The sequence below is a fragment of the Triturus cristatus genome, chromosome 6 (genome assembly GCF_964204655.1).
Source record: "Triturus cristatus chromosome 6, aTriCri1.1, whole genome shotgun sequence".
NCBI lineage: Eukaryota > Metazoa > Chordata > Amphibia > Caudata > Salamandridae > Triturus > Triturus cristatus.
Window position 1 is genome coordinate 675,793,695 of NC_140589.1, and position 12,182 is coordinate 675,805,876.

Sequence of the window (12,182 nt, forward strand, 5' to 3'; positions counted from 1 at the left end):
AGGCCTCTGTTAGGTACTGCTGTTTGCCCCAGAGGACCACATTGCCCCCTTTGTCCGCATTACGGACAATGCACTCATTGTCCCTGTTCAATTTATCAACCAGATTAAAATAATCTTTAGACTGTTGGATAAATGCATTCCTCTTTTTCTTTAATGATTCACAGAGATTCTTAACTTCATTAGCGACTAAATCGTTAAATACATCTACTGAATCTCTTGCTGTGATAGGGGTAAACTTAGAAGCAGATTTGAAATTGGTTAATGTTTCAATACTCATGTCAATACCCTCCTTCAGTGCCAGTGTAGTCATTAGTTCATTGGTGTTGTTCGTATCCAAAATAGCACTGGAACCTGCAATGCAGTCGTCAGTGTTATTCATTTGATGTAATTCAAGCATAAGATTCATATCATCCACTCCCAGATTTTCAAATTGCACTTGCGTGGATGAGTGCCCAGATGGCACCGACTTGGTTGGTGCCACAGCAAAAAACTTTTTAAGTTTCAGAGCTCTTACAAATTTGAAAAGGTCTATCCTTGTTGTTACATAGTCCATGTCAATTTGGGGACAATATGATAGACCAAGTTGTAGTATGCTCTTTTCTTTCTCAGAGAGCACAATGTCAGTGAGGTTGATAATTGCAGTTTCGTTGGGTATAGTTACTTCTTCGGTTTGGATCTGGGCTTCTCTTTGTCGTTGACAGAGTTTGGAGCCTTTGCGCCTCTTCCCCCTCTGCCTCTTACTCTTTGTGCTCTGTTGTTTACTGGGGGTCTTGGGCGTAAATTGAAGCGTCTCTCTTCCCTTAAAAAATGAAACTCATCGACAACAGAAGGAATAGGTGCTCCCATGAGATTGCTGGGTCCTTCCTCTGCATCCGTATCAAGTTCAGAGCTGGGGATACTACTTTGCTCCGATAGATGAACTTGACCTGTGGATGAGGCTGCATTCATTCTCAGGTTCCTCATACTTTCACATTTCTTTGCAAACGTATAAATTTGCCCCCGTCATAATCGTTCTTATCGCGCTGAAACTTTTGCGCCTTTCTTTCCTTAATTGATGCTTCTAGTTTTAACAATCTCTCCTGCATTTCGGTCATGAATTTAAGCACCAATTCCTGATCGGCCTCCCTACTCAACATGTCCAAAATCTGATTGATTTCTTCAAGGATTTTAACACGATCAATCTCCGCGTACTTTATGAGGATTGCGAGCATTCTGCTGGAAGACTCCTGGCTATTATCGGACCACTCTCTCAACATGTTCGGGTTGGGGTCCTCGTAGGTAGGCGCTACCAGAATGCGAAGCCCTCTTGGTATTCTCTTAGCTTCCAAATAGCAGCGCAGAGATTTAGCTTCCCACCACTTGGAGACTTCTGTACGCTTCAGTTTCTCCAGGCGTTTTAGTCGCGTCACTACATCCGTAGTTTTGGTACCTGCAACGCCTGCTGAAGATTTAGTGACCGTTGTTACTTTATCACAAAAGATCGTTAAGGCAGCTTCCTCCCGCTCTTTAATTTCAACAGCTGACATTATTAAAACACAAAGTTTTTCCGCGGTATGATCCGCACGCACAGAACCGCCAGTGTCCACACTTGCTACAATGCGTGTGATTTGCTTTGTAGTTCACTGACTTTCCCTTCTCCCCGTCCGTGTTATCGAACGCTCACCTCAGCTTGCAGTCCACAAGCCCCGGGTCCTCCGACTCGAACTGGCGATGTGGTCCTCGGCTGGGTTGCTGTCTCCAATCAATCAGGTCGCGGTCCCGCTCTCCTGAATTAACGGTACGGGGGGGGGGCAGCGGTATTCACACGTTCCACAGGTGAATGGGAGCACCCGTTGCCTCCAGAACGAAGGGCGCGTCGACGAGAGACCTCCCAAACACGGTCACAATATTCAGCCAAACTTCTCTAAGAAAAGCAGTCGACGCCGTGTCTGTGCAAAAATTGAGTTTAATGTCAGCTGAAAATGCTAGACGCGTTTCGCCTGACCTGCAGGCTTGTTCACTAGCAAGTTGATAAAGTTTTTTGTGACTATTTAACAGTGTGCATGTGATCAAGTCACATGGTGAAGCTACTACAATAGAACTGGACAACAGACTCGTAGTTGATAAAGTGCAACCTAACCTGTGCCTTTTGCTTAAATGGTGTAAATCTGTTCAGTAGTTCCTGAGAAAATCAAAAGTAAAATCACATATACATCTGGGCGGAGCCTAACCACACATCTCATCGTGAGATCTGATTGGCTGTCAGCACTTCATCCAAGAAGTGTTGGCAGCCATCTTGGGACCAATATACATGATAGCACCTCATTAAAAAGCATTGCAGTTAATAGAAGGTTTTAAGACTTTAGTTACATTATAAATCATTTGTTGATGGTACCATACTCATTTTAGGAATTGTGGTGTGTACTATGGTGATTTTACCATGTGAAAAAGCCTTCTGCTGTGATATCATGAATCATGTTTGAGAGAAAACTATTTTCTCATGCTTTTCCCACAGAGGTTTGGAAGGAGATCTATAAGCTAACTGAGAGCATATTTTCTGTAAATTCACATTATCTTTCTCAGTCATGTGAGAATGAAGTCTGACATTCTCAGTAAAACATGTACATCCAACAAGGGCAGAGACTGTCAGTTGATTCCTTTGTGTTCTACTGCAGCTTCACAGAGTGTTCTAAAGAACAACTAGAGCGCTAACAGTCCTACTTATGACAAACGTATGGCACACCTGAAGCCATCTTGGTTGGAATAAAGTGGTAATTCTTAAAACATTTAATTTAAAAAGAAACAAAATGAGGGGGTTCATTTTGCCATAGAAAGTATGATTTGTGCTGCAGAAAGAAAAATTAGGGCACATTTTGAGTGACTTCTCAAATCCTCTTCTATGTCATAAAAAAATTCTGACATGCAGACTGAAACATGCACTTTGAATACCAGCAGCAGACTTCCCTGGTGAGCAGTAGCTTTACTACAGTGATCTAATGAGCAACTAGAGTGCTAACATTCAGAATTTATGGCAAATGTGTGACACATCTGAATGCCTTCTTGATGGAACCAAGTAAAAAACTGAAAGTATTTCCTACTGAGAAGACTGCAGTAAATGAGGAAATTAGGAAACTTCATAACAAATAAATCTCCCAAGATGGCCACCAGAGACAAAAGAGCCCAAATGTAGCCCAAATATCACCCAGATGTAGCCCAAGTATAGCCCAATGACAAAATGTCCCAGAGTGTTCTAACGAACAACTAGAGCGCTAACAGTCTTACTTATGACAAAAGTATGGCACACCTGAAGCCATCTTGATTGGAATAAAGTGGTAACACTTAAAACATTTAATTTACAAAGGAACAAAATGAGGGGGTTCATTTTGCCATAGAAATTATGATTAGTCCTGCAGAAAGAAAAATTAGGGCACATTTTGACTTCTCAAATCCTCTTCTATTTCATAAACAAATTCTGACATGCAGACTGAAACATGCACTTTGAATACCAGCAGCAGACTTCCCTGGTGAGCAGTAGTTTTACTACAGTGATCTAATGAGCAACTAGAGTGCTAACATTCAGAATTCATGGCAAATGTGGACACATCTGAATGCCTTCTTGATGGAACCAAAATAAAAAAACTGAAAGTATTCCCACTGAGGAGACTGCAGTAAATGAGGAAATTAGGAAACTTCATAACAAATAAATCTCCCAAGATGGCCACCAGAGACAAAAGAGCCCAAATGTAGCCCAAATATCACCCAGATGTAGCCCAGGTATAGCCTAATGACAGAATGTCCCAGAGTGTTCTTAAGAACAACTAGAGCGCTTACTATCTTACTTATGACAAAAGTATGGCACACTTGAAGCCATCTTTATTGGAATAAACTGGTAACACTTAAAACATTTATTTTAAAAAGGAACACAATGAGGGGGTTCATTTTGCCATAGAAATTATGATTAGTGCTGATGAAAGAAAAATTAGGGCACATTTTGAGTGACTTCTCAAATCCTCTTCTATTTCATTAAAAAATTCTGATATGCAGACTGAAACATGCACTTTTAATACCAGCAGCAGACTTCCGTGGTGAGCAGTAGCTTTACTACAGTGATCTAATGAGCAACTAGAGGGCTAACATTCAGAATTTATGGCAAATGTGTGACTTATCTGAATACCTTCTTGATGGAATCAAAGTAAAAAACTGAAAGCATTTCCTACTGAGGAGACTGCAGTAAATGAGGAAATTAGGAAACATCATAACAAATAAATCTCCCAAGATGGCCACCAGACACAAAAGAGCCTAAATGCAGCACAAATATCACCCAGATGTAGCCCACATGTAGCCCAATGACAGAAGTGTGCAAAACACTTATTTTTTGTGTATTTGCAGTTTTATATAGTGCAGACTTGTCAGGTATTGGAATGCTTTACATGAGCATTGGTTACATCACACAAGATCAAATTCATTTTGGTTGTAGATATGGGGAGATTAAGTGATTTGACCACAATCACAGAATGTTGAGCTGAAGCAGAAACTCCAACCTGGTTCCCCAGTTGCAAAGTCTGCAGCTCTGGAAGTAAAACCACATCCTCTAGCCAAGGTGCAACATTTAATCAAGTGGTCAACTGGATAAAAAAATATAAAGATTACAAATAATTTTAAAGTTCTTTGTCGCTATTTGAAAACTCAGAAAATATGTCCTCATTTTAGTTTTTTAGAGCACTAACCATAATTTTGGTGCAAATAAGACCCTCTCATATATGTAATTTCTAAAGGAAATACTCTAGGTATTACACTTTTGATTACATCAAGATGACGTCAGGCGTTCCACACTTTTGTAATAAATATAGAATGTTAGCAATCTAGTTGTTCATTGGGATACTGTTGAGAGGCAGAGGCCAGGGGCACGGACTCTGAAAATTGAAGGCAGGTAGGAGAGTGCAGAGGCAACAATTTGACCACATTGGGCAGGCAGGAAGGGCAGTGGCAGCACAACAGACTATGGAGGGCAGTGGAAAGGGGGGCAGGGGCAACAAACCAACAATACAGGACTGGCAAGAGAGGCTGTAGCAATATAATAGACCATTGTGGGCAGAAGGAAGAGGGAGTGGTAGTACAGCCATACATGCCAACAGACCCGTTTCAGCCAGGAAACATCCAATGTTTTTAAGCTCAAATGGGCTTTATTTGATCTGTCTCCTGTCTACAATCTCCTCTTTTTCAATGTAACTCAAAGGGGAAAATCAATACCCCAGTTTTTTTTCAAAATCTCCCTCTTACCAAGTTCAAAATGTTCGCAAGTATGGTACATTGAATCATGGTAGGCAGGAGGAATTGGGGTAGGGACATGGACTCGGATAACAGAGGACAGGAGGGACATGGAGAGGTGCACCAAACTGACCCTACAGGGCAGGCAATAGGGTTTGCAGCAGCACAATACACCACACAGCGCATGCGGGACGGGAGTGCAGCACAACAATCCATAGAAAGCAATAGGGAGGGGACAGGACCATGCACATGGACAACAGAGAACAGATGGGAAAGAGGCAATGGTAGCTAGCTGACCATAATGGACATACAGGAGAGAAAGCTGCAGCATAACAGACCATAAAGGGCAGGAGGGACGGATCAGGGGCATTACAATGGAACAGACAAGCCAGGAGGGAGGCAATAGGGGGTCTGCACATGGAAACAGAGGGCTGGGGGCAAGGTGGCAGGGCAGGAGCAGCAAGATGACCATGGAGGTCAGGCAGGATGGGCACTAGAAACAAGACACCATGGAGCGCAACAATGAGACTATGGTGGCATACACACAGACCATGGAGGGAAGGTGGGAGGGGGTCAGGGGCAGTTAGCTGACCACACAGGGAAGGTGCGAGGGGCCATGGCAGCACAGAAGACCATGCATGGCAAGTGGGAGGGTTAGTGGCAGCACAATGGCTATGATGGGCAAGAAGGAGGGTGCAGGGGCATGCACAAAGGACCATGGAGGATAGAAGGGAGGGTCAGGACCTGGGCACAGACAAGAGAGTTCAGGGGAAGGGGCCTCACAACAGACCGCGTGGGGCAGGCAGGAGGAGCAGTTGCAGCACAACAGATCAGGGAGGGCAGAAGGGTGTGGCAGTAAAACAGACCATGGAGGACAGGAGGAAGGGGATAGGGGCATGGCATGTGGACAGGCAGGGGGGAGGTGGCAGGGACAGGTTACAGTCATCTGACAATGCTAGGCAGGTGGGAGGGGAGTGGCAGCTCAACAGAACACTCAGAGTAGATAGGAGTGGCAGGTCCATGGAACATAGTGGGCAAAAAGGATGGAGCAGGGGCATGCACAAATACATTGGAGGGCAAGGGGAAGGAGGATAGGGGCAGCAAGCTAAGCACAGAGGCTAAGCAGGAGGTCAATGATGGGCCATAGAATTGGGCAATGGAGGGCAGGAGGAGTGGACTGGTACATCATGCTAAATGGAGGGCAGTGGCAGCACATCAGACCATGCATGGCAGGAGGGAGGAGGATAGTCCATGGATTCAGACAACAGAGGATAGGGAGGAGGTGGATGGGGCAGCAAGCTAACTGTTCAGAGAAGGTGGGTATTAGGAACTTTATTGTTTTTAAAATGTGTGTCTGTGCGAACTACTTAAAATATGAACAAGTATGCAGCATAATCTCACTTTTATTCAGGACGAAGAGGACGTTTGTGACTGTGACTCCGGGCTCACTTGGCAGAAACACCCCCTGACCCTCCACCCCCATCGCAAAATGTAATGCCCGTGAAAAGGGTAGGTGGACGCAGTGTTATATAGAACATAGTCCTGAGAGCACGATTGAAAATGAAAACTAGATGTAGTATATGGTATAAACTATGCACCAAAAAGTGTGATACAAGATGAACCGGGGCGTGAAATATAATATGCAATACATTGTGCGCAATGACAGATTCATTGGAGAGCGCGAGATAGCACAGGCACTAGCGCGTGCTATGCGATATGCGCCTTGGAGTGTAATATGCACAGGGCAGTGTTGTGTAACATAACTAGTCTCTAAAGTTGAAATATAAAATATGTGCTGGGGAGTGTAATGTTGCATATGCACTGTGACAAAGATATGGATCCCAGATTGTAATATGTATGGCATAGCGCTGTGCGTTATAACATACACATCGAGGAAGGCACGTTAGATGGGGCAATATAACCCGTGCGAAGGCAAGTGTGGCATGACATATTCACGGGGTGGTGTTACAGTGCACATGGGCTAGAGAGTGTGATAGCATACGCACTAGCTGGTGGAATACAACACAGAGGTGTGAGGCAATCGGCGGGCACAGGTGGGTGTAACACAGCATTGGGCTCAGCCAGGAGCACGCTGTGACTCTCAAGTGAGGTTTGTCTCCTTTCCAGAGAGTAAAATAAAAAGTATTACACATCCGGCGATGGATGTGTTTTTTATTAACCGTGAGGGGGGTTTCTTGCATAGTTTGGTCGAATTTTTGTCGAATCCCCTTTGAATGGCTTGGTGTGCGTGTATATTAAATGTGCCCGTCAATAGCTATCCATGTTTGTATAAATAAACGAGAAGGGTGTCTACTTGGAGAGTACCCACCGGCGGGGGCGCCGGGATTAGGCACGGTAGGGCGTCAGACACGTCAGAGCTTCACTAGCGGTGTAAATACATTCCATGTGGATTCATTCTATGCATAGTCGCCTTTTAATGAATATCACGCAAATCGTCATGGTGATAGGTACATACGGTTTGTCCAGCATGTCCTAGGTGTTTCTATAAATATATATATTTTTAAAACAATAAAAAACAAAGGCCGGCCCCGGGGGATGGGGTCCCCGGAGCCATAAGTGGCCTGAGGAGGAGGGCAACGCAGCCCCCTCCTAAAGAATTTAAATTAAAAAAAGGCCATGACCCGGGGGTTGGGGTCCCCGGGGCCGATTAAGGCCTTGGGAGGGCCAAATTTATTTTTTTCAACAAAAGAAATTAGGGTGCAGGCCGTGGGGGATGGGGTCCCCAGGGCCAGTAAATTAGAAAAAGAAGGGGGGCCACACAGCCCTCCTTCTTAAAAAAATAAAATAAATAAAAGACCGGCATCGTGCTGGAGGCCACGCCCCCTCCTTGCAGCACTCTGCAAACGTGCCCCCTGGCCAGTTGTAAGTTGGGGAATTAATTCCCCTTTAATACTGAGGGTCCCTGAGGTCCAACTAGCCCAACAGGTATCTCCAGTGTGCGCCAGGGAGCTGCGTTGCAGACAGGTGTTCTGAGGCCACGCCCCTTTTTACACCTTTATGCAACGCAGCTCTGTGGCGCTTACTGGAGGTGCCTAGTGGGCTAGTTTGACCCTAGGGACCCTTAGGATTCAAGGGGACTTAATCTCTCAACTTAGAACGGCCACAGGGCGCGTTTACACAGTGGTGAAGGGAGGGGACGGGGCCTGAGGTGACGTGTGCAAACACGCCCTGTGGCGCATTTTAAGTTGGGGAAATAATTCCCTTTCAATCCTGAGGGACCCTGGGGGCCAACTAGCCCACCAGGTGCTTCCAGTAAGTGCCACTGCTCTGCGTTGCAGAGAGGTGGTGCAGGCCGTGCCCCTTTTTACACCTCTCTGCAATGGCGCTTACTGGACGTACCTAGTGGGCTATTTTGCCCCTAGGGATCCTCGAGATTCAAGGGGACTTATTCTCTCAACTTAAAAAACGGCCACAGGGCATGTTTACACAGTGGGGAAGGAAGGGGACGGGGCCTGAGGTGACGTGTGCAAACACGCCCTATGGCGCGTTTTAAGTTGGGGAAATAATTCCCCTTCAATCCTGAGGGCCCCTGGGGGCTAACTAGCCCACCAGGTGCTTCCAGTAAGCGCCACTGAGCTGCGTTGCAGAGAGGTGGTCCAGGCCATTTCACTTTTTACACCTCTCTGCAACGCAGCTCTGTGGCGCATACTGGAGGTACCTAGTAGGCTAGTTGGACCCTAGGGACCCTCAGGATTCAAATTAACTTAATCTCCCAACTAAAAACGCCCACAGGGCGTGTTTACACAGTGGTGAAGGGAGGGGACGGGGCCTGAGTTAACGTGTGCAAACAAACCTTATGGCGCGTTTTAAGTTGGGGAAATAATTCCCCTTCAATCCTGAGGGCCATTGGGGGCTAACTAGCCCACCAGGTGCTTCCAGTAAGCGCCACTGAGCTGCGTTGCAGAGAGGTGGTCCAGGCCGTGCCACTTTTTACACCTCTCTGCAACGCAGCTCTGTGGCGCATACTGGAGGTACCTAGTGGGCTAGTTGGACCCTAGGGACCCTCAGGATTCAAATGAACTTAATCTCCCAACTAAAAACGGCCACAGGGCGTGTTTACACAGTGGTGAAGGGAGGGGACGGGGCCTGAGTTAACGTGTGCAAACAAGCCCTGTGGCGCGTTTTAAGTTGGGGAAATAATTCCCCTTCAATCCTGAGGGACCCTGGGGGCCAACTAGCCCACCTGGTGCTTCCAGTAAGCACCACTCCGCTGCGTTGCAGAGAGGTGGTCTAGGCCGTGCCCCTTTTTACATCTCTCTGCAACGCAGCTCTGTGGCGCTTACTGGAGGTACCTAGTGGTCTAGTTGGACCCTAGGGACCCTCAGGATTCAAGGGGACTTAATCTCCCAACTTAAAACGGCCACAGGGCGTGTTTACACAGTGGGGAAGTGAGGGGACGGGGCCGGAGGTGACGTGTGCAAACACGCCCTGTGGCGCGTTTTAAGAGGTAGTTTTAATCCCCTGCCCTATTATATACTAGGGGCTTACAGAGAAGGTCATGCTGATCACAGGGGGACCCCAACGCATAGTGTTCCCTAGTGTATGTAGGTGTTTTCACTGTATTCTGAGTGTCTTTTAACATAGCACTGGCTCTAGGACTGGTTAGTCAGACTCAGTTACCACCAGTATCCGTCTGAAAAAGTTGAGGGTACAGGATGATTTTGCAACAAGGCTTCTTTCTGCTCTTCTGTTTGTTCTTTCTGCACGTTATCCTTCTTCCTGCACTTTTCTTCATGTTTGAGGACTTCTGTTGCTTCTTTCTGAATTTCTTTTTTTTCTTTCTGTGCGTTTTTTCTTCTTTCTTCACATGTCTTATCTCTGTAGGCATAGTTAGAAATTAGCATTTAAAAAACCTTTGAAATTCACTGAAAAAACCATATGTTTCAGGGGCGTTATAGTTAGCTGGACTTTTCACTCGTACAAAACCATTGAAATTCCCCCGTTATAGTTAGTTCAGCTAACTATAACTCGCGCACCCACAATGCACTGCTGATGACGTCACATATTACATCACTCATGACATGGTCAGTGACATCACTCATGACATCACTGATGACATCTCAAATGACATCACTAATGACATCACTGATGACATCATCCTTGTGATAGAGTGGCAGACCTCCTCTTCCCCATATATAACCTTTGATACACACATTCAAAAATAGAAACGACAATGTTCAAAACAATGGACATACCAATACCAGTTACAACAACCTATTCAGTAATTGTAAGATCCACAAACACATCCACTCATTCACCAACAGTCCTATACAGTCACTCATACATGTACTCACTCATCATATGTACTCACATACCTATACATCCTGTTACACAACGCCACTCCTCCATAGAGTTACTCACACACATAGTCACTCATGCTAATAAAGAATCAAACATCCATTTACTTGCATATACAGTTATACACACACCACCACACTTACTTCTACAGAAACTTACACATACTTAGTCTTTTAAACAATCACTTATAGAAACACATACTTATTCATACAGGAACTCTTTCAATCTCTCACTCTCACATATACTCACTTATATACACCAATAGTCACATATACTAGTGTAAAACATATGTAGTTACTCATAAAGACACTATTGAGACAGTCTATCACTCACTAACACACCCATGCACACACTCATCCACCCATACAGTCCTGCACACATGCTGTCTTCAACACATACAAACAGTGAGTCACTCATTCATGCTCCTATGCACTACGTAATACCCCCCACTGAACCATACAGACACTCAGACACTCATACTGATACTCAAAAAACCAACTAATAACCTATATAGACACTCATGTAGCTACTCACCAACCCATGCAGCCACTTATACACAAAGTGAGAAACTGATACAGATATTTACACATTTAAACATTACTCACTAAGCCATGTATTCACTAAGATACACTTAATCAGTCAGTTATACAATCAATTTTTCAAAAACAAATCATCCATTTAGAAACTTATGTACCCATTTATTCTTCCATCGACCTTGAGATATACAAATATAAAACATATGTAATTTTCAGAAAAACACACATTCACTGGATGAGGTCATCAGTGATGTCATTTGAGATGTCATCGGTGATGTCATGAGTGATGTCACTGACCATGTCATGAGTGATGTAATATGTGACGTCATCAGCAGTGCATTGCGGGCGCGCGAGTTATAGTTAGCTGAACTAACTATAACGGGGGAATTTCAATGGTTTTGTACGAGTGAAAAGTCCAGCTAACTATAAAGCCCCTGAAACCTATGGTTTTTTCAGTGAATTTCTAAGGTTTTTTAAATGCTAATTCCTAACTATAACGTGCCTGAAACCTATGTTTTTTTCAGTGAATATATATATAGATACACACACACACACAGATTACTTTAATTACATTATTTTCTTCCATTTATATTTTTTTATTATTTCAAAATGTAATCATAAACTTGATTTTAAAAATGTTAAAAGACTTTTAATTCAAAAAATAAATTTTCAACAAAATATACTACATATTAAATAAAAATGTTGGTGTGGGTGGGATTCTTTTTAAATTATTGTTTCAAAATATTCATTATACTTAATAGATTTAAATTAATTAATTTTAATACACATTTAATTTGATGATGTTTATGTATTTTTTAAACAATAGTAAACTTTAAAAATGTTCGCTATACATGGGGATATCTCATCCATGGTAGCAAGAATCTTCACATATGTGAAAAGTTACAAGTTGTAACTTTACACTCATGAATCCTGTTGTAGGAGACTCCAACCCTAATTTGAGATGGAGGCGATATGTGAATTTGTGCCTAGGTGTAACTTACTCGGAAACAGTGAACAGCAAAAAAGTAAAATGTAACACCTAGGTGTAGTAATAAATATACACAAAGGCAAATATACATG